We start from the raw sequence: 24,252 nt of genomic DNA on the forward strand, positions 1-24,252 counted from the left end.
AGGCATGGTGCTAAATGCTGGAGAAGTGCATCAGGTAGGAATGCTTTCAGTGGTAAATGACAGGACACGTAATGGACTTAAACCATAAGTACATTTATTGTTCATTTAACAAGCAGTCTGGAAGGAGATGGGATGTCTTCAAGGACCCAGGTTTTCCAAACTTCTTTCTCCACTGCCCTCAACATGTTGATTTCGAGTCTTGTGTTTGTTGCCTCATGGTATGGAATGGTGACCACTTTGACTGAGATGGATGTTATAAGCCGATGTGTATCTCCCCAACATTCCTGTGTTGGAGTCCTAACCCCCACTACCTCAGAATGTGGCTCTACTTGGAGATGGCGCCTTTAAAGAGGCGGCTAAGGTAAAATGAGGTTATATGGGTGGGCTCTAATCCAACATGACTGGTGTCCTTATAAGAGGAGATTAGGACCCAGAAAGGCACAGAGACACCTGGGATGCATGCGCACGGAGGAAAGACCATGTGAGGTCAATGAGAGGTAGCCACCTGAAGCCAAGGAGAGGGGCCTCAGGAGAAACCAGCCCTGCCACCTTGATCTTGGACTTCCAGCCTCCAGACTGTGAGAAAATAAATTTTTTAAAGATTTTTATTTATTTATTTGAGAGACAGCACAAGTGGGAGGAGGGGCCAAGGGAGAGGGAGAGGGAGAAGCAGACTCTCTGCTGAGCAGGGAGCCTGATGTAGGGCTTGATCCCAGGACGCTGGGATCATGACCTGAGCTGAAGGCAGATGCTTAACCGACTGAGCCACACAGGCGTCCCAGTGAATTTGTTGTTTAAGCCGCGCAGTCTGTGCATTCTGTTATGGTAGCCCTAGAAAATGAATACAAATGGGGAATACAGGGAAGACCAGACTGGGGGTTGGGGGGAGGCAGGAGGAGGAAGCCAGCTTCCGTGCATTGATTTAAACTCTTCCCTCCCCCATCAATCAGGCTCAGTGAGGCCCCCCTCATGCCCCCATGTCACACTGCACATCTTAGAGACCTCACTCACCTTGGGACTCGTGTCAGTGCAGAAGGATCCCCTGCCCCCACTGGACTGTGAACTGCTCATTCTGTGTTGAACATCCCACAAGGCTGTTTTGAAGGGAGAAAGATGTGTTGTTCCTTCATTTACTGCATGATGAGCTATCTCCGTGTGCTGGAGTCATGTTCATTCTCCATGCACCTGCAGCTGTCAAGGTCTGCAGTTTAACAGAATTAAAAGAAAGTGATCATGACTTGGAGAACCTAGTAAAGTGCCCAAAGATGTTGTAGGTTCTCCAAATCCTTCATGATAAAGTAGAGGCTGAGTCTCGGTGGTAATCCTGAGAGTGCTGGGGTAACCCACGTTTCTTGAGTCCCGTGCAGTATGTGTATATCAGCATGGGTGTGTGTGTGTGTGTGTGTGCAAGTGTGCACCCATGTGTGTCTGATGAGGCTGTGAGCACGGACGAGGTGGACAGATAGCTGCCTGGGGTGGGAGACTGGTTTCTCTCCCCCTCCTTCTGAGCCCTCACAGGTTTCCAGGTATGAGACTGGCTAAAATGGGCTGAGAAACATTAGGATAAAAAAAGCCGAAAAATTTGAACGGTGGAGTTTGAGGCACCTGAAGAAGAAACATTGGGATTTCAGTGCTTGGTGTATGGAAAGAAATGAACCAGAGATCAGCAAACACCAGATATGATACCTGGATTTAAGAGGCTGTCAAGAAAAAACTATTCTGATACTTGTTAAAATGGCAAGGAAGACTTTATTCAAGATGATCACTACAGGTGTCAAGACCAGTGCCAATAGGGGAGAGACCCAGCTCAACCCTGAGGACAAGTGGGGATTTTTAGTCAAGGGTCAGAGTGAGGGGGCCGAGGTGTGGAAAACTAGGAAAAGGAGACATCATGGGGTAGGGTATTCTTGTTAAATTGACCTAACAGGATTCCTACTAAAGGCAGGCCAAGGACTTGTACCTCAAAGGTTGGGGATGAGAAACTTAATCAGATAGCAAGAGTGACTAGATAGCAAGGATGGGGATTCTTTTTTTTTTTTTTTTTTAAGTAATCTCTAGGGGCACCTGGGTGGCTCAGGTGTTAAGCATCTACCTTCAGCTCAGGTCATGATCCCAGGGACCTGGGATCAAGCCCTGAATCCGGCTCCCTGCTCTGTGGCGAGCCTGCTTCTCCCTCTCCCTCTGCCTGCAGCTCCCCTTGCTTGTGCTCTCTCTTTCTCTGTTAAATAAATAAATAAAATCTTAAGAAAAAAAACTCTATACCCAACTTGGGACTCGAACTCACAACCCTGAGATCAAGAGTCACATGCTCTACTGAGCCAGCCAGCTGCCCCAGACAGGGGATTCTCTTTAAAGTGACATAGCAGGACTCTTGCTAAAACTGGGGGTGGGGGTCAAGGTCAATGCCCAGAAGAAGACCCAGATGAACCTGAAGTTTGATCTAGGAGAGAGTCTTGTCAAGGCAGCTCCACCAAGAAGCACATAAATACAGGGTGGTCAGGGTTAAACAGGTGTTAGAATGTAGATCTAAACTATTTTGTATAATATCTGTAACTATGTATAATATTTTATATGTTGTTTGTTTTATACATATTATAATATTTGTAACTATTTTTTCCTCAAAGTAGATTTGATAAATGATTAAGAAAATCTAGACCCAGCTCAGCAAAAACCATATTTAAATTTTCAATCTCCTATTTCCTGAGAAGCTAACATTTTGATGAATACTGATGAAATCTCATGCAAGCACATCAAAGATTTAGGAGGTTTTGGCCTAAAATTGTCTCAAAGATTTTTCAACTATGCCTGTGAAATCAGTCTCATTAATCTTTGAGAAACTACGAAGAAAGGCACTAGAAGGTCAGCGTTGGACAGTCTGTCCCAATTATATAGAGTCTGGATCCATTCCTAGAATGTTCGCTAGATCAATTCTGTGTCTTAGGAATGTGCTGTAACTTGCTGGAACCATGAAGAAAAGCGGTGGAGAGAATGCCACTCAAGTCAGGAAAGTGGTTCCCTGTGGGGAACGAGGCAATTCCTCCTTGAGCAAGACACACCATGAACTTTTGGGATTCTCCCAACATTCAAATTACTGATTGTGGATAGTTCCAGGGATGTTGGACTCACAGTTATTTATCAATTAGTACATACTTATATTTTATGTACCTTAATGTAATGTGTTGTATTACACAATTAAAAGCTTTAAAAAATAGTTTGTCCTAATTTTCAACAAACAAATAAATGGAGGCTTCTGGAAATTATAAACCAAAATAATCCTTGAAAAAAAAAATTCTAGGATAAGTGATGAAATGGACAGTGTGAGTACTTGGAAAAGAAAGTGGTGATGCTAGTTGGGTTTATTTAGAATAAGCTGGGCTGGGCGCCTGGGTGGCTCAGTTGGTTAAGCGACTGCCTTCAGCTCAGGTCATGATCCCGGAGTCCTGGGATCGAGTCGCGCATCGGGCTCCCAGCTCGGCGGGGAGCCTGCTTCTCCCTCTGACCCTCTCCGCTTTCATGCTGTTTCTCTCTCTCTCTCTCAAGTAAATAAATAAATAAAATCTTAAAAAAAAAAAAAGAATAAGCTGGGCTAAGAGCATCTGAATTTTGTTTTGCATAGTTAGTAGGCTAGTGGGTCGTGGATTGTAGAAAGCATCTGGAAAGAGCTCTCAAGATATCCTTGTGGACCAAACAGAAATGTGGGCTGGGCCAAAAAAAGTTTATCCGGAGGATGTAAGGTTGGTTTGCTGGGGATGATCTAAAGCATGGCTGCAAAGGTTTGATACCCTTCTTATAGAGAGGTGAGGTCTATGCAGTGTCATGTTGCTACATGTCTAACAGCCACATCTCTGAGGATAAAAGCCCTGATTTGTAGTACTTGACAATTTCTATGGGATACATTTTTTTACAAAAAGATTTTATTTTTAAGTAATCTCTACATCCAACATGGGGCTCGAACTTGCAACCCTGAGATCAAGAGTAGCATGCTCTACTGATTGAGCTGGCCGAGTGCCCCTGTGGTGTAAATATCCCCACCAAGATTGATGTCAAAGATGGCTGTGTTTAACAATGGACTCATACAATTTTTGAAAATTTTGCTGGCTCCACTACCCTACTGGGTCTATGTCTCCTCTTTTGGATCTAGGCAGGTTTGTGACAGCTTTAATCAAGAGTCCAGTGGAAGTGATTCCAAAAGGCCAGTGATAAAGGTGTGTAACTCCCAGTCTGATGCTGGAGCACTCTGGGAAAGCCCTCTGGGAGCCCCAAGCTGCCATGTAAGTTTCGCCCCTGAGAGAATGTGCCAGATATGTGAATGAAGCTACTTTGGACTGCACAGACTCAGCTACCCAGTGACCTCCACCAATGCCACGAGAAACAAAAATATCACCCATTGAGCCTTGCCCAAATGTCTGACTTCCAAAGTCATAGGATATAATAAAATGCTTCTGTTAAACCACTAAGTTTCGGGGCAGTTTGTTCGCAGCAGATCATTGAAATACTTCCCACACCCTCTCATCTCCTTTCTGATTTGTCTTTCTCTACACCAGAGGCTTCGAAAGGGGGATGCTCCAATTCCGAGCCTCCCTTACAGCTAGGTGTGGCCATGTGACAGTTTTGGCCAATGAGATATAGGCAGAAATCCCTGGGGAGATTTTCTCTTTCTGAATCAGGAAGGCAAATATTTAAGAGGCGAGGATTTTTGCTCTTTGTACTTTGTCATGCCTCATTTTTCCTGCCTGGTATGTAGATATGATGGCCTGGGGTTCTGCAGCTATCCTGTGTGAGGAAGAGAAAGTTGGTTCTAAAAGTAGAGAAGGGCAGAAATCCTGGGTTATCTGCTTCTGGATCTCTAGTGACATGGAAAAAGTAAAATCTTACTCGCTTAAGCCCTTGTTTGTTGGGATAGCTGTTACTCACAGCTGGAAGCAATTCCAGCTTACTTTAGAGAAGCCAATTTGTAGCAAGTTGGATGAAGGAACCAAAGAAGTTAAATCAGGGCTGGTTTCTTGGGTGTGTGACCTGCGCAATTACACAGGTACCCACACAGAGAAGGGCCCACACTTGGTTTAATGCTCTCCTAGCTTTACCTTGAAATTCTGAATAATTTTTGAACAAGAGGCCCTGCATTTAAATTTTGTTTCTTTATTTATCTTTAATCTCTACACCCAATGTGGGGCTTGAACTCACAACCCTGAGATCAAGGGTCACATGCTCCACCGACTCTGCCAGCCAGGCGCCCCTGCATTTTCATTTGGTGCTGGAGCCCACAAATTAGTCAGTTCTGGGTTTAATGAATCAGTGTGATCCTAAATGGAATTTGTATGTAAGTTATATCATCAAACTTGGTCAGTCAACATTTTTCTTAAAGTCACAGAAGAGGACATAGAAAACATTATGAAATTTGTAAACAGCCCCAAATTTGATATACTGTCAATTAGATGACAGATTTAATATTTAAAAAGAAATCTAAATAGTCATGAAGCCCAAAGCAAGATGACATTTAAGAAGAGATAAATGAGAAGCCCTGTCTTTGGGATTTTTTTTTTTAAGATTTTATTTATTTATTTTAGAGAGAGAGAGAGTGGGGGGAGGGGCAGAGAGGGAGGGAGAGGGACAAACGGACTCCGCACTGAGTGCAGAGCCCTACCTGGGGCTTGATCTCATGACCCTGAGATCATAACCTGAGCCAAAACCAAGAGTTGGATGCTTAACTGACTGAGCCACTCAGGTGCCCCTAGGAATTTTTTTTAACACACAAGGTCAGAGCTATCCATGTGGCAGGAACTCTGTGGTAGGGTCACTACTGTGTGTCCAAAGTAAATCACCACTTTTCTGGAGCATGACATTGTCCCATGCATGGTAAGGGGTTTAGCTGGGTAATTCCAGGTCAATCTAATGATTCTAAGTGAGCTACTGACTTGGGCTTGGAAATCTTTTCGCAATATAGTGAAATTTAGTAATAGTATTTCATCTGGGAAGGAGCCATGTACATATTTCCCTAAAGCTTGGAGCTGATGTGGTACCAGGTGAGTGGGTGAGAACTGGGACCTACAAACTTTGTCCAGTCTTCTTTACCCCGGTGATACACACACACACACACACACACACACACACACGTATATTTATATAGTAAATATAAATGCATGTACACATAATGGTTATAAGCAAAAATATCAAAATATTTACGAACCACTTGATTATCCTCACATTTTATTATAGTCACCCAGAATAGACCACTTTATCCAATAAAAGTTTATAGATAATAAATCTGCCATGAGAAAAATTGATGTAATATTTTATTAACATCTCCAAAAACATGTTGGTTAGTGAAGAGTAAAATAATAAAACAGAATCTAGGTGCCCCAGACTTGAAAGACTGTTATCAAAACAGCCCTTGCCTCCTTGTCTTTTGTAAGGATTATATGAGGCAATCCAAGCAAAGTGCTGGGTACACAGTGAGCACTCAGAAAGTGAGTTCTTACGATAATACAGTAATATGTTTGTTCTTTGCCTAATCATGGCCCAAACTACCAGCTAACATCTTCTCTGGTATCGAAGAAGTGAAATTCCGGGAAAACACTATCAATGAGAGCCAGATAATGAGGCGACCCATCTTTGAAGGGGAAAATGTGAGTGAGTGGGAGAGAAGACTAGGGCTGCAAACTTGTTTCCCATTTCACCGTTACCTGTAACTGACTAAAATGGAACGTTCCTCAAATCAGTGAGTCAGCAAGCAGCGAGATCACCAAGACAACTAGGAGGTGCTGGCACCACCTGCTGGTCACAAGGCAACAGTTCTGTGAGGACAGAAGCCGGCTTTGGCAACTGGGGGAAACACACTTTGTTTTCACAGGACAGTGTGGCTGAAAGAAAACGGATTTTGGAATTAGTCACCTGAGTTCCGATCCCAGCTCAGCCACTCGCTGGTGGTCTTGGGTGAATTACTTAACTGTTCTTAGCTTCCTTTCCTCTGCTGTAAAAATAGAGCTACTAATAGGGTCTTTGAATGGAGTCTGGCTACGCCCGCCTGGGAGTGGCGGAGAGTGTTTGGATAACTTTGCAAAGGGAGAAACAGTTTCCAGATCCTCAACTTCCACCTGCCCTCGTTCCCAGCTTGATCTGATGAGTGTGGATGAGGTATCAAGCTGGTTTTCTTTCAGTCTCCCTCCCTCTTCCAAAGCTCTTCTCTCCCACTTCACAGAAGGAAGGCATCCCTGTCATCTACGCTTGGTCTAACTAAAGTGCCCTGCCCCAGGAGGGGTGGGGGGTGATCCTGGGGCACCAAAGGGACAAATGGAGATATCTGTGCCTGCAGTGAGAACATGAATGGCTAATGACAGAGTAGCCAGTCCTGATAAATCAGGTCATTTCCCATGCGTTGTCTTAAGCAAAATTAGAGGACCTAATTGAATTGCTTATTACTAGATTATTAAAATTAATTTAATGAGAGATCGCTAAATGATTTCTGACATATTATGCTGAAGGAATTAAAAGAATTGAATGATATCGGTGTGATAAAACTCCTTCCAGACCACCTCCTGATCTACGTGAAGCTGGTCTCTCAGAAGATGTACCCTTTTTATACTTATTAGTAAATAATTATAGATTCACAGGCAGTTGCAAAGACGATACAAAGAGATCTGATGTACTCTGCACCCAGTTTCGCCCAGAGATTAATCATATGGAACTATAGGACAATATCAAAACAGGAAATTGACACCAGCGCAACGTGTGTGTAGTTCTGTGTCATTTTCATACACGAGGCCCAGAGCTATTCCCTCAGCATGAAGATCTTCCTTATGCTGTCCCCTCGCTGTCACTTCCACCCCTACTCCATTGTTAACACCTGGCAACCACTAATCTGTTCTCCAACTCTAATTCTGTCATTTCAAGAATGTTATATAAATGGAATGATACAGTATCTGACTTTTCCAGACTGGCTTTTTTCTTTTTAGTCTTCGTGATGCCCTTGAGGTCCATTCAAGTTGTCACATGAATCAAATTGTTTTTGTATGCTGATGCATACATCTTTCTAGATGAAGAATGGGGATAGAACTGATGCCAAAGCCTGATTCACTGTAGCAGTAATTTTTATTACCAACAAGATAAACTCAGTGTCACCAAAAAATCATCCATTTCATGAAGATATGTACTTCTAATAAAATTACTTTTTACATTTAATAGCTGTCAATATTTTTGTTCTTTTAATCAATTCTATTACTAATCATTGTAGATTAATCCAAATTAAAGAAAATTTAAACCTTATAACTTAAGATCACAGGAAATGGAAAATATTTCAGTTTATATAATTTAGTTAGAAATGGTGGATGATCAACAAAAGGTCTTCAAGCATGTACTGTAATAGGAAGAATACTGTAGGGGATATGGGATAGAAGTTGAAGGGGGAAATGATGCCAATTTCTGACTGGTAAAGAATTTGTTCAGGGGCGCCTGGGTGGCTCAGTGGTTAAGCGTCTGCCTTCGGCTCAGGTCATGGTCCCGGGATCCTGGGATCGAGCCCCGCATCCGGCTCCCTGCTCAGCCGGGAGCCTGCTTCTCCCTCTCCCACTCCCCCTGCTTGTGTTCCTGCTCTCGCTGTCTCTCTGTCAAATAAATAAGTAAAATCTTTAAAAAAAAGAGTTTGTTCAGTGTTTTGTAAATGGATAAAGATGGGTATTAAGTCTCTGGGGTATTTAGGTTCCATCAGACACATTTGCAAGTGATCCCAGAGGACTGTTTTGTGGTAAGAACACTTAACATGAGATCTACCCTCTGAACAAATTCTTATGTGTACTACAGAACTCTTAGCTATAAGCACAATGCTGTCCTGCAAATCCCTAGAACTTACTCCTCTTGCGTAACTGAAGCCTTACACCCCAAAAAAGTGATCCAGGAGTTTTACTTGAAAATGTCAATATCTCCAACATGAGAGAAATGACGTCCTTTGTAACAACTTAAACTTAACACGAAAAATGATTTTTAAAATGTTAAAACTTTAGAAAGCATATGGGGGGAACACAGTTTTTCCAAAGTTCTTCTAGAATGTAGGTGAACAGAAATGGTGAATCACCGTCACCAAATGGTTTTGCCAAAGTGGTTTTGAAACTATGAGGTAATGCCTGTGACGTGAACAGGATGGCCCTCATATAATAGTATTCCCATAAATGTTCCCTGGCATCCTGGTAAGAAACCAATCTGTACTGGGATAGTTTCAATGAGTAACCAAAATCTGACTCATACTGGATTAAACTGAAAAGAGAATTTACTGGCCTAAAAACTAGGAGGCTGGGGTGGCGGATCCCTATGCTCAGTTGGTAACTGGAAATCCATCTCTCCAGCTGTTCTGGCTCTAGTTTCCTCTCTGACGGTTTCACGTAGGGGAAGACGTTCCCTTGCGGTGGCAACACTACTGCGGTTCCGGGTTGCCCGGGGCTCCCATCCGCCCCATTTGGCAATCCTAGCACAACGAAAACTTCTTTCCCAATAGGTGCGGTGGAATTGCAGGAATTGGGTCTTATTGGCCTGGCTTGGATCATGTGCCCATCCCCAAGCCAATGACTGTGGCCATAGAAATGGAATGCTCTGATTGGATAGTTCTGGGTCACGTGTCCACCCCTGAACCAGGGAAAGGGCCAGCCGGGCTCAAACCACCGGAACTGACAGTGAGGGAGTAGAGGAAGATCCGGTATTCTACCGGAAGGGAGAATGGATAATGGATGTGCCGACGTGATGGAGGGCTCCACGTCATCATCAGTCAGCAGGAATTGTAGGGATTAGAAAGATACATCAGTCATGGATCTTGTTCATTATTAATGTACGTGTTCTGAATGAATGAATGTAGGTAAAGTGCTTAGAACAGAATGGTGTCTAGTACAAAGCAAGTACGGGATGGCTAGTGTCTGAGGTCAGGTTCCCTAGAAGCAGGGCCTCAGGGGATTCGTGTTCTAGGGATTTGCTGAGTGGCGGCTGTCAGGGGAAGGGGAGTGAGGGAAGCAGGATGGGGTAGGGAGGCGGTGAACTAAGCAAAGGCGTGCTTTCAGCAGGAGACCGACTTCAGGCCGATCTCACGGGGAGCTCTGGGGCATGAAGTGCTTCATGGAGCGGTTCCACTTAGAGCAGGGGGCTGGCCTTTTGTCTGCCTCTGTCGGGCAGTCACCAGCTGTGGGCTCCTGGGGGTGGGCTGGGGAACCATAACCTCCTGGGTCCTGTGCTCCTGCCCAAGGAGGGCAGTGCTCTGGAGAAGGGGTAGGTGTGAGCGGGAGCGAACACTCAGAGCACTGCCGGTCTAATCGAGGGAATCAGGCTGGGCATCAACAGCATCTTCTACAGTTCCTATCATTTTTATTGAGGGTATGGAGACGAAGATAAATAAGGAAGAGTTCCTGTTTTCCATGTAGGAATTTCATCTTCACTGGGGTAAAATACAAAGAGCCCCACGTTGTCTCTCATGGAGTACTGCCTCAAGGCAGAGGGGCCTCGGGGAGAGGAGAGCTCAGCAGGCCAGTGAGAGGGCCAGGAGAAAGTTCTGGAAAAAATGGAACTCGAGCTAAGGGTTAGGGAAGCTCTGGATGATTGGGGGCGGGGGAGACGAGGGGGGTGATGGAGTCAGTGCTTTCCCACAGCTTATAGTTAATTGGTGGACCTCTGGCAGGAGATGGATGGGGGCAGGAGAGCCACACACGATAGACCCCAGTTCGCCAGAGAGCAACGTGTGACACAGTCACCCTCAAAGTCCTGACAATGGTCCTGAGTGACACGTGGAATCACTGTCACAGATGGGAACACTGAGGCACAGAGAGGTTACACTATTGTTGAAAGTCGCACAGCTGGGAAGCAGTGGAGCAGGGTATGGGCCAAGTCATCTGGCCTGAGTTGGCACTTGGATCCTCTGTGCTGTCCTGCCACCCCCTTCATGACTGCAGGGGCCCAGGAAGGGCAGCGTGGCCCAGGCTTGGTGGCCACTGAGCTTTGGATTGACAGTGAGCTGCAAGGGAGCTAGCTGAGCAAGGCCAAGTGAGCCCTGATGCACAAACCCCGCCCAGGGGGGTGGGCAGAGGCATCACCAAAACTTCAGCTAGGCCTTCTGCAGCCCTATGCCAGCCTGAAGGATGACAAGCTAACTGGGCAACTGGTTGGCACGGTGGGGACCTGAAAGCAAGGAGTGAAGCCTGGGAGGACAGAGCCTGGGAGGAAGGAGAAGCTGGGGCCAGGGTTGCAAGACAGCAAAGGGCACCAAGGGGGTGGTGGTCAAATGACTTCCCAGTGGACTCAGCCTCCCTGACATGGCTGGGAGCTGTGGAAGGAAGGAAGCCCAGTTCAGTGATTAGGCCCGGAGGCCCTAGGCGCAAGACAAGCCCACCCTGGGCCAGTTCCTGCCCTGAAGACAGGATCCCAGCTGCACATCCACTTTGGAAGCAGCTGGGATTTGGTTTTGTTTTCTTTTTTTTCCTGTGGTAAAACATACTCAACATCATATTTACCATTTTAACTACTTGTAAGTGTACAATTCAGGGGCATTAAGTACATTCACCTTATTGTACAACTGTCGCCGACATCCATCTCTAGAACTTTCCATCATCCCAAACCAAAACTCCATACGCCTTAAACAATGACTCCTCAATCTCCTGTACCCCACCCCCCATAATCTCTATTCTACTTTCTGGGTCTCCAAATTGGCCCATTCTGGGTACCTCATATGAGTGGAGTCATGCAGTATTTGTCCTTTTGTGACCGGCTTACTCCATTTAGCCTGTCTTCACGGTTCATTCATGTTGTAGCATGTACTGTAATACCTGACATGAAGCTTTTGATGCTGAGGTGTTCACTTTAAAAGACCTTCCTTTAGAATACACCTGTCACCAGCTGTGTGACACAGCCACGAGCAAAATGGCCAGATAAGGAGCAAGGCCTCCCCTACCATGAAGTTCCTTTTATGGAAACCTTGGACAGCCTAGATACCTGACCACTTGAGTGACCCTGCCTCCACTTTCCCATGCCCTAATTCCTGCTCTGATGCTTTGCATTAGCCACTTGACACCCCACCCTCTGACCCTAATAAAGGCAGAGCCCCAGGTCCACGCTCATCTCTCTCAGCACAACCGACAGAACGTACCGCGTATCAGAACTTCGTTTTTCTTAAGGCTGAATAATATTCTATTGTATGGATCCATCCTCTTCTGCTTCTCCATTCATCTGCTGATGGACATTTGGGTCGTTTCTACCTTTAGCTATTGCGAGTAACACTGCTGTAAATGGCGCACAAGTATCTGTTTGAGTCCCTGTTTTTGGTTCTGTTGGCTCCACTCCCAGCAGTGGAATTGCTGGATCATATGGTAACTCTAAGTGAAACTGTTTTCCACAATGGCTGTTCCATTTCACATGCCTACCAGTAACACACAAGGGTTCCAGTTTCTCCACATCCTCGCCAATACTCGTAATTTTCCACGCAGAGGTTTTGTTTTGTTTTGTTTTAGGTTTTATTTTTAAGTAATCATTACACCCAATGTAGGGCTTGAACTCACAATCGTGAGATCAAGAGTTGTATGCTCTACTAACTGAGCCAGCCAGGCAGCCCTCTATGGGGAGGTTTTGGGGTTCTCCATGCCAGCCCGCACTTCAAGGGGTTGGAATCAGAACCAGCCGTGGTGAGGTTCTGGCTTAACTATCTCCTGGTCCTCATCAGCTTCCCTCCCTCCCCAGCTCCAGACAGGCTCCCCTGTTAACTTTTTTTTTTTTTTAAAGATTTTATTTATTTATTTGAGAGAGAGAGAATGAGAGAGAGCACATGAGAGGGGGGAGGGTCAGAGGGAGAAGCAGACTGCCTGCCGAGCAGGGAGCCCGATGCGGGACTCGATCCCGGGACCCCAGGATCACGACCTGAGCCGAAGGCAGTCGCTTAACCAACTGAGCCACCCAGGCGCCCCAGGCTCCCCTGTTAAAGCCTGTGTGATGACTCTGGTGTGGGGCCAGACTGCAGAAGCATCCCCACAGTTCCGCAGGACACTGAGCCCCGAGGTACAACCCTATCCCCCCCTACCCCGCCCAGCCTACCTTTTAAGGACACATCTTTGGAAATGAACACCTCCTTAGGTATAGGAGTTTCTAGGTTAACAAATGCAAATGACAACCCACTTTTACCAGAATTTGAAGCTTATGTATCTTCAAAAATATTTTATTTATTTATTTTTTAAAAGATTTTATTTATTTATTTGACAGAGAAAGAGAACACGGGAGAGGGAACACAAGCAGGGGGCATGGGAGAGGGAGAAGCAGGCTTCCCGCTGAGCAGGGAGCCCAATGTGGGGCTCGATCCCAGGACCCTGGGATCATGACCTGAGCCGAAGGCAGACGCTTAACGACTGAGCCATCTGGGTTCCCCTAGTTTATTTTTTAAGTAATCTCTACACCCAACATGGTGCTCAAACTCATAATCCCAAGATCAAGAGTCACATGCTCTTCCAACTGAGCCAGTCAGGGACCCCAAAATTTAAAAAAAATTTTTTACTCAAGTTTAATTAACATAATATATTAGTTTCAGGTATGCAATACTGTGATTCAACAAGTCTGTACAATACTCAGTGCTCATCTCGGTAAGTACACCCTTCAGTACTCTTAATCCCCTTACCTATTTCACCCATCCTCCTACCCACCTCCCCTCTGGTGACCCTCAGTTTGTTCTCTATTTTTTTTTCAGTTTGTTCTGTATTTTTGTCTCTTTTTCCTTTGTTCATTTGCTCTGATTCTTAAATTCCACATATGAGTGAAATCATATGGTATTTGTCTTTCTCTGAATTATTTCACTTAGGATTATACCCTTTATATCCATTCATACTGTTGCAAATGGCAAGATTTTGTTTTTTATGGCTGAGTAATATTCCATTGTGTGTGTGTATGTGTGTAACACACATACACACACACACACACCCCACATCTTCTTTATCCATTCATCAGTCAATGGACATTTGGGTTGCTTCCATATCTTGGCTATTGTAAATAATGCTGCAATAAACATAGGGTGTACATATCTTACTGAATTAGTGTTTTCATTTTCTTTGAATAAATACTCAGTAGTGGAATTACTGAATCATATGGTAATACTATTTTTAATTTTTTGACAAACTGCCATACTGTCTTCCACAGTGGCTGCACCAGCTTGCATCCCTAACAACAGTACATGAGTGTTCCTTCTTCTCCATATCCTAGCCAATACTTGTTTCTTGTGTTTTTGATACTAGCCATTCTGACAGGTGTGAGGTGATAGTTCATTGTGGTTTTGATTTGTATTTTCCTGATGATAAGTGAGATAAGTGAGGTTGAGCATCTTTTCATGTGTCTGTGGCCATCTGTACGTCTTCTTTGGAAAAATGTCTATCCATGTCCTATGCTCATTTTTTAATTGGATTATTTGGTTTTTTTTGGTGTTGAGTTTTATAAGTTCTTTATATATGTTGGATATTAACCCTTATCGGGTGGGTATGTCATCTGCAAATATCTTCTCCCATTCAGTAGGTTGTCTTTTTGTTTTGTTGATGACATCAGCTGTAGAAACATTATTCTAGATATGTCTCCTTTGGCAAGGGAAACAAAAGCAAAATAAAACTACTGGGACTAAACTCAAATAAAAAGCTTTTGCACAGCGAAGGAAACCATCAACAAAACAAAAGGACAACCTACTGAATGGAATCAACCTTTTTATTTGTTGGTGAGAGTCCCTGGCTTGGTGTGGAATCTTTGAGATCTAGAAAATTCCACCATGCGATTAGCAAATTTAATAAAATAAATATATTTATATAAATCATTAATACATTAAATTAATGAAATAAATCAGATTTAGTTAATGTCCATTCTGCCCCACATTCTGTGGAGCTCTACTTAATAATCCACAAATAGACCATCGGTTTACCCCTATATTGCTGGTTCTTACAAAGATAAACTCTGTTTAATAAAGTTAGTTATGGGGTTTCTCAGCAACCCCTTAAGCCAGATGGCTCCATGCAAGATGGCATCCAGGATCCATCCTCAGGAAGTTTCCCTGGCCTGGCGGAAGCTCCTTCCCTGGGGCTTTCTGCCTTTGCATCCCTGAAGCTATAGCTTCTGAAAGCAGTGTCAGCAGACCTCGTTTCCTTTGATTACATCTGTTTATCTTTTTTTTTTTTTTGAGGTTTATTTATTAATTTGGCGGGGGAGGGGCAGAGGCAGAGAGAGTCGTCCCAAGCAGACTGTGCTGAGCACAGAGCCCAACGCAGGGCTTGATCTCACAACCCTGAGATCACGACCTGAGCCGAAATCAAGAATCGGACGTGCAACTGACTGTGCCACCCAGGCACCCCAATTATTTCAGCTTTGAAAAAATCTGGAGATTTCACATAAAATCTAACTTTCCAGATTCTCTTACAAAAATGCATGATGTGGCAACCCTAGATGCTACATTCCCACAAGGCAAGAGTTGACTGGAAGAGATTATCACTACTGTGTGTTTTATTTTTTTCTTTTGTTTTTTGTTATTTAAATTCAATTAATTAATATTTAGTGTAGTATTAGTTTCAGAGGTAGAGTTCAGTGACTTATCAGTATTATATAACACCCAGCGCTCATTACATCACGTGCCCTCCTTAATGTCCATCACCCAGTTACCCCATCTCCCCATCCCCCTCCCTTCCAGCAACCCTGTTTGTTTCCCATGACTAAGAGTCTCTTATAGTTTGTCTCCCTCTCTGATTTCATCTTGTTTTATTTTTCCTTCCCTTCCCCTATGATCCTCTGTTTTGTTTCTTAAATTCCACATATGAGCGAGATCATGTCTTTCTCTGACTTATTTCACTTAGCATAATACCCTCTAGTGCCATCCACATCATTGCAAATGACAAGATTTCATTCTTTTTGATGGCTGAGTAATATCCCATTGTGTATATATTCCACATCTTTTTTTTTTTTAAAGATTTTATTTATTCATTTGAGACACAGAGATACAGAGAGAGAGAGCATGAGCAGGGAGAGAGGCAGAGGGAGAAGGAGAAGCAGGCTCCCCGCTGAGCCAGGAGCCCAATGTGGGGCTCGATCCCAGGACCCTGGGATCATGACCCGAGCTGAAGGCAGATGCTTAACCATCTGAGACACCCAGGTGCCCCCCACATCTTCTTTATCCATGCATTTGTTGATAGACATCTGGGCTCCTTCCATAGTTTGGCTATTGTGGACATTGCTGCTATAAACATTGGGGTGCAGGTGCCCTTTCGGATCACTACATTTGTATCTTTGGGGTAGATGCCTAGGAGTGCAATTACTGGGTCATAGGGTAGCTCTATTTTCAACTTTTTGAGGAACCTCCATAATGTTTTCCAGAGTGGCTGCACCAGCTTGCATTCCCAGCAACAGTATAAGAGGGTTCCCCTTTCTCCACATCCTCGCCAACATCTGTTGTTTCCTGTGTTGTTAATTTTAGCCATTCTGATGGCTGTGAGATGGCATTGTGGTTTTTATTTGTATTTCCCTGATGATGAGTGATGTTGAGCATTTTTTCATGTGTCTGTTGGCCATTTATAGGTCTTCTTTGCAGAAATGTCTGTTCATGTCTTCTGCCCATTTCTTGATTGGATATTTGTTCTTTGGGTGTTGAGTTTGATAAGTTCTTTATAGATCTTGTTGATTCCATCTGTTTGGATTCTCCTTGGGAACCTGATCTTCAAACTTCTCTTCTTCTCTCACTTCTCAGGGAACAGTTACTGTCTGTGCAGAGTTCCAAGGACTGTGTCTTGATAATTCTAAGGGAAAGCAGCTGGCATTTTTCCTTTGTCATTTAGATTTCAGTTTGTCAAACAGAAATTACTTCTTTTGGTGACAAAGAAAAGGAATGAAGTCAATGAAGGAATTAGCTTGGCATTTATTCACTCAGTGGGTTCCCATTGTATCCATTGTGATGGTTAATTTTATGGGTCAACCTGGCTAGGCTATGGTCCCAGTTGTTTGGTCAAACACCAGTCTTGATGTGGCTGGTGAAGGTATCTTTAGACTTTGAGTAAAGCCAGTTATCCGGCACAAGGTGAGTGGACCTTATCCAATCAATTGAAGACCTTAAGAGAAAAGACTGAGGCCCATAGAAGAGGAAGCAATTCTGCCTCCAGCCTGACTGTAGACTCAAGACTGCAATTCTTCCCTGGGTCTCCAGACTGCCCTGCATGTTTCAGACTTGCCAGCCCACAGAATCATATGAGCCAATTCCCTAAAATCAATCTCCTAAAATTAATGAATTTAAAAGGACTTCTTAAAATCAATCTTTTAAAGTATATGCATGCATATATGTGTGTGTTTGTGTGTGTCTGTGTGTGTGTGTGTGTGTGTGTACACATACATACTATTGTTTCTATTTCCCTGGAGAACCCTGACCGATACAGCCATTCTGCAGGATAAAAACAGCAGACTCTGCTTTTGTAGGAACTTAATTTTAAAGACTACATAAAAGGCTAGAATTTAGTATTGCCAGAATTACCTTCATGAATCTTAAGTTCTCAGTAAGGGATCATCTTTACACAATATGCTGATAAGTGACATATTAGCTGTCCAAAACAGTCCTCTTCCCTGACACCAGAGATGAGCAGATTGCTGTTTATATGTTTATTTTCAATTGAGCATCAGTTGAAATAATCGCTTGAGGATACAGGGCCTTGTTATATCAGAAATAAGTACCTAAACTACATCAAACTAAAAAGCTCCTGCACAGCAAAGGAAATAATCAACAAAGTGAAAAGGCAACCTACTGAATGGAAGAAAATATTTGCAAATCATTTATCTGATAGAGGTTCACATCCAAAATATATAAAGAACTCACACAACAATAGCAATAAATCAAACAATCTGATTTAAAAATGGGTGGAGGATCTGAATAGACATCTTCCCCAAGAAGATATACAGATGGCCAACAGACACATGAAAAGATGCTCAACATCACTGACCACTGGGGAAATGCAAATCAAAACCACAATGAGCTAAGACCTCACACCTGTCAGAATGGCTAGTATCAAAGAGACATGAAATAACAAATGTTGGTGAGGATGCAGAGAAAAGGATACACTTGTATACTGTTGGTAAGAATGTAAATTGGTGCAGCCACTGTAGAAAATAGAACGGCAGTTCCTCAAAGAAAAATTGAGGGGCGCCAGTCTGGCTCAGTTGGGAGAGTATGCAACTCTTGACCTTGGGGTTATGAATTCAAGCCCCATGTTGGTGATAAAACAGGTATATTTAGGGGTGCCTGGCTGGCTCAGTAGGAAGACCAAGTGACTCTTGATCTCAGTGTTGTGAATTTGAGCCCTACGCTGGACGTACAGCTTACTTAAAAAAATTAAAAATAGCAGCAATTCCACTTCTGGGTATTTATTCTAAAAAAATGAAAACACTAATTTGAAAAGACATCTGCACCCCCATGTTCCCTGCAGCATTATTTACAATGGCCAAGACATGGAAACAATCTAAGTGTCCATGATGGATGACCAGATAAAGAAGATGTTGTATACAATGAAATCCTGCTATTTGTAACACATTGGGTAGACCTTGAGAGCATTAAGCTAAGTGAAATAAGTCAGAGAGAAAGGCAAATACCATATGATCTCACTTATACATGGAATCTAAAAAACAAAACAAATAAAAAAACAAGCCCATAGATACAGATAGATACAGATACAGATTGGTGGTTGCAGGCCAGGGGAGGAATGGGTGGAGTGGAACAAAAAGTACAGTCTTGCAGCTATAAAATAAAGAAGTCTTGGGGATGTAAGGTACAGCATGGTGACCATAATTAATAATATTGTGTTTCATAGGGTGCCTGGCTGGCTCAGTTTGTTAAGCGTCTGCCTTTGGCTCAGGTCATGATCCCAGGGTCCTGGGATCGAGTCCCACATCAGGCTCCCTGCTCAGCGGGGAGCCTGCTTCTCCCTCTGCCTCTGCCCCTCTCTCTCTGTCTGTCATGAATAAATAAATAAAATCTTTAAAAAAATACTATGTTTCATATTTCAAAGTTGTTAAGAGAGTAGATTCTTTAAAGTCCTCATCACAAGAAAAAAAATTTATAACTACATTTGGTGACAGATGTTAACTAGAAATGTAGTGATCATTTCACAATGTACACAAATATGGAATCATTATGTTGTATGTCTGAAACAAATATAATGTTCTATGTCAATTATATACCTCAATAAAACTTTTTTTTTTTTTTTTTCAGAGAGACAGCTTGCATGCGGGGGGGCAGGGGAGGAGGAGAGGGAGAGGGAGAGAGAGAATCTTAAGTAGGCTCCATGCCTAGCACAGAGCCTGACACAGGACTTGATCTCATGACCCTGAGATCATGACCTGAGCTGAAACCAAAAGTCCGATGCTTAACCAACTGAGCCACCCAGGAGCCCCAAGAGTGAAGACATTTTTTTAATCTAAAGGAACAAAAGTTGATTCCATACCTGCTGGGGGTAAAGTACTGTGATAAAACCAAAGTGAATAAGATGTAGCTGTTCTCTTCATAGAATGGAGTGTAGTAGGAAAGTTAAGACACATGTAGTACACAGGCCCATATTTTGGTGTCTAAATGCCATTACCAACTAAGAGGTACCTGGGATTCTTTGAGAAAGACCAAACCTCAGGTCTTTGGCAGGGAATGTAGGAGAGGAGTGACATTTCTACCACAGAAAGCAAGATCAAAGACCAGTGGTGTCCTGTCATGAAAACTCAGAACCAACTTGAAGGAGTTCCCACCGCTCCAAGGTGAGAATCAAATCAATCTGAGCATCAAAACCAATAATGTACAACCTAAATGTCCACTGATGGGTGAATGGATAAATAAAATGTGCTATATACATGCAACAGAATATTATTCAACCTTTAAAAGGAAGGAAATTCTGACACATACCACAACATGGATGAACCTTACGCTAAATGAAATAAGCCAGTCACAAAAAGACAAATACTGTGTGATTCCACTTACAGGAGATACCAGAGTAGCCATATACACAGAGACAGTGGAATGGTGGGTACCAGGGGCTTGGGGAGGGGAATAGGGAGTTCTTGTGTAATGGGTACAGAGTTGCAGTTTGGAATGATGAGAAAGTTCTGGAGATGGATGGTGGCCATGGTTACATAACAATGTGAATGTACGGAATGCCACAGTGGCGTTTCACTGTGGTGTATTTTACTACAATTTAAAAAAAAAAAAGAGTGGCACCTGGCTGGCTCAGTCAGTAGAGCATGTGACTCTTGATCTCAGGGTTGTGAGTGCGAGCCCCATGTTGGGTGTAGAGATGACTAAAAAATCAATCAATAAACAAATAAATGGATGGATGGATGGATGAATGAATGAATAAATAAATGATTACAGCCAGGAAAGCTGCGTCTGGAGATGGATGGTAGTGATGATTACATAACAAATTGTGAATGTACTTTAATGCCACTGAAGTGTACACTTAGAAATGGTAAATTTATGTATATTTTACTGCAATTAAAAGGAAAAGAATACTTAGAAATGATTATCACCAGGAAAGATGTTCTCTTAATCTAATAAATATATGGTGTTAAAGAAAAAGACTAATGACCATAACTGATGGAAACAAGGGGATTATATGAACAAGGAGATTATACAAAAAACCGCAAGCAGAAGGAAAACGTGTGTGAATGGAAGTCATATGAACTTATGCTCATTTCCAGCAGAGGCGAAGATAAGGGAATGAAATCCCAATATGTGTTTTCTCCACCACCATGGGCAATTGTCTCCATTCTGACACTATCTACCTGCAGATAGTTAAGGGCTCAGTCCCACTAGGCTCCCCCTTGCTCCCCTGCCACCCTTCAGATGCCAAATGAAAGTCCAAGCTGTTCCCTGTGCTTCTGGTGACTGTCTATTAATTGGAGGATCCCACAACTCCCGCCTTGGGTTGAATTAACTTGCTAGCGAGGCTCACAGAACTGAGAGGAACATTTTACATTACTAAATTATTGGTTTATTACATAAGAGTATAACTCAGGAACCGTTGGATGGAAGAGATGCGGAGGGCAAGGTATGTGGGCAGGGGTGCGGAGCTTCCATGACCTCTCCGAGTGCACCGCTGTCCTAGCAACCTCCATGTACTCACCAACCCGGAAGCTCTCTGAACCCCATCCTTTTGGGTTTTTACGGAGGTTTCATTACATAGGCATGATTGATGAAATCACTGGCCATTGGCAATTGATTCAGCCTCTAGCCTCTCTCCCTTCCCCAAAGGTCAGGGGATGGGACTGAAAGTTTCAGCCTCTGATCACATGTCTGTTTCCCTGTCAACCAGCCATCAACCTTAGGGGCTTTCCAAAAATCACCACATTGACATAAACTCACGTGTGGCTGAGAGGGGCTTGTTATGAATATCAAGACACCTTATTGCTATTGTCACTTACGAGATTCCAAGGCTTTTAGAAGCTCTGAGTCAGGAGTGGGGACAAAGACCAAATATGTATTTCTTTTTTTTTTTTTTTAAGATTTTATTTATTTATCTGAGGGGGGAGGGGCAGAGGAAGGAGGAGAAGCAGACTCCCCACTGAGCAGGGGGCCCAACATGGGGCTCTATATCAGATCATGACCTGAGCGGAAGGCAGACGCTCAACCGAACCACCCAGGTGCCCCTGAAATATGTATTTCTTATTATAAATCACAACATCACAGACATCTTCAAGGCGAAGTCATAGAGTTGAGCGTGTCTGTGGAGGGGCTGTCCAGGCAGAGCACACAGCCATGGGAAGGGCTTGAGGTGGGACAAAAATGGTGTGGCTGAGGAGCAGCATGAGGCCCACATGGCTAGAAGCAGGAGAGGGTGGTTCACGAGTAAGAGATGGGGCAAAGAGCTGGCTGGTGGGAATGGAGGAGGTGGGACATGAGTTCCTGCGGGCCCTCTGATCCGTGTGGACTTCCCGCTGAATGAAGCCAGTCAGGCTATCGAGCAGAAAGGAGATGCTATAAACTTAAAAAAATGCAAATAAAGTGTCAACGAAAATGTGAGGCATCACAAACTCTCACACGCAGCTGCAGCTGTATAACCAGGTTCATCCAGTCTGGAGGGAAGTGCCCTGAACACAGACAAATTAAGAGTGTGCCCGCCCATCACATAGCACGTTTGCATGGGGACACAAAGAAATATGTATGAGAAGGTACATCTTGGTAGCAAAGTGTATTAGTCAGGGAAGGAATTGGCTCACGTGATTATGGAGGCTGAGAAGTCCCCAGATCTGCAGTCGGCAAGCTGGAGAACCAGGAGAGCGGGTGTAAGTTGTAGTCAGAGGGCAGGAGAAGACGGATGTTCTGACTCAAAGAGTCAGGCAGAAGTTCCTTCTTGTTCAGTCTTCTTGTTCTGTTCAGGTCTTCAGTGGATGGCATGAGGCCCACCTATATCAGGGAGGACAACCTGCTTTACTCAGTCTACCCATGCAAGTGTTATTCTCTTTAACCCCCCCTCCTTACAGACATAGTCAGAATAATGTTTGACTAAATGTGACTGGTGGGTACCCCATGGTCCGGTCAAACTGACACATAAAATTATCTATCAAATGAAGTATGGGTAGCAACACAGGTGCCCGACCCAAGGGGCTTTATAATTAAAGTGTAGCAAATGGGAAGCATAAAGTGTACTGCCGACCAGTTGAGAGCAAAGAAATTGTCTCATATCACAATATGGATAAGATGGAAAACTGTAATTAGGAGTTAACAAGGTAAAAAACAAAACAAACTTGTTTTTACACTCTAGAATGAGACCTAAAAAATCCCACACCCCTGGCAAAAAAAACCCCAAACCATGAGCTCATTATGATAGTCAATGAAAAGAGAAAGTTGCTTCCCCTAAAATAATGCTTTTGTCACCACGATGGTATCTATTGCTCCAAGTCCTTACTTGGAATACGGATCATTAAAGGGAGATATGTGGACATTTATCTGGCCTTTCCTACAGAAATTGTATTTCAGGGTGACCAAAAAGGCCTGAGTGAGGAGAAAAGCCTCTGCTTTACAGAGAATGCCAGCTAATAAATGTAGAAAAATCATAATATAAAGTCACCATTGTGCAAACTTTAACTTTCTTATGTGTGACTAAGGAATTACGGTTCTGGAACATACTGTCCTTTATTTAAGGTTTGTAATTGACTTTAAAATGCTTCAGGAAATTATATAAAAGAAAGCACCAAGCAAAAAAAGGCAAAATGATAATTGTTGAATGTAGGTGATGAGCTCATTAAATCATTCTCTGTACTTTTCTGAATAGTTGGCATTTTTTTGTATATGGAAATTAGAGAGAGCCACTTGGGGCTCTTGGGAAGAAGAAATTTAGGGGTTTGGGGTATCATTTCATGTGCAAATGTCACATCCGAATAGAAATTCTTGCTGACATATTTATCTTTGCATTAAGCCTCAGAAAGATTGTTTCCTCAATCCAGTAAGACTACAGAAGTCACGGTTGTTTGAGAGAAATTCTGGGTCAGAAAATGGTGAAACTGGCCAGGCCCTTGGTGCTCTATAGTGGACTGGGGACTACAGGCCAGGGACCAGAAGCCTTAGGTTCCAACCCTGGGGCTTCTCACCTGGGACTGCCTGTTCTTACTCCAAAGTGGGGATTTGCATCTATTCAACCACACAAATCTAACTTAAAACCATGTGCAGTGCCCCAGAACGTGGTTAGGAGCTGCTAGGAAGAAGGACGTCCCTAAGGGGCTTCCCATCCAGTAGAAGAGATAGACAGGAAAGACAGTAGAGACAGGTAAAGTTCACACACTTACAGGTGCTGATGAGGGCTATTGAGGCAAACAAAGCACCAAACAAACACAAAGGGAAGGAATGATTTAGTCTGGGGTCTTGGAAGAGCAGCAGGTTTTTTTTTTTTAAGCGGTAGAGAAGACACCCCCGACCCCCCCCCCCCACATCCTGAGCAACAGAACAAAGTGGTGTTTGGGTGAGGCCAGATTAATGGGAGTGGCAGATGAGAACCCTGAGACAGATTGTGGCAAACTTCCAAGCAGTTTCTTTATGCTGGTGCCCAAACCAGCAAATGTTCGAGAGTCACGGAGGAAAGGAGGAAAACCTGAAAGGCTGGTGTTTTCAAAAGGTGATCCTGAACAAGTAATGAGGACCAGCTGGAGACCGGAGAGGACAGAGGCAAGGGCTGTTAACCTTTTCTGTGCCATGGACTCCTGCTCAGGATAATGTTCCTAAGTGCTGCTATGGTCTGGTTGGTTGTGTCCCCCACAAATTCATATGTTGAATTCCTA

The 24,252-nt window shown here is 43.5% G+C and overlaps 1 long non-coding RNA gene across 3 annotated transcripts in view; it reads right to left on the reverse strand.

Moving 5' to 3' along the window:
* Window positions 1-204: 204 nt before the first annotated feature.
* Window positions 205-24,252, reverse strand: part of LOC145716301 (uncharacterized) — a 47,405-nt gene continuing 23,357 nt past the window's right edge. Inside the window, exons 2-4 of one of the 3 annotated variants that reach the window (XR_014138896.1) lie at window positions 22,198-22,384; window positions 1,012-1,201; window positions 205-831 (exon numbers count right to left, since the gene is read on the reverse strand). This is a non-coding gene — a long non-coding RNA (uncharacterized LOC145716301). Of the gene's footprint in view, window positions 832-1,011; window positions 1,202-14,794; window positions 21,963-22,197; window positions 22,385-24,252 lie in introns of those variants that run through there. The other 2 variants (XR_014138897.1, XR_014138895.1) reach the window with 2 other exon arrangements.

The sequence above is a fragment of the Leptonychotes weddellii genome, chromosome 1, assembly GCF_054177405.1.
Source record: "Leptonychotes weddellii isolate Sample4059 chromosome 1, ASM5417740v2, whole genome shotgun sequence".
Lineage (NCBI taxonomy): Eukaryota > Metazoa > Chordata > Mammalia > Carnivora > Phocidae > Leptonychotes > Leptonychotes weddellii.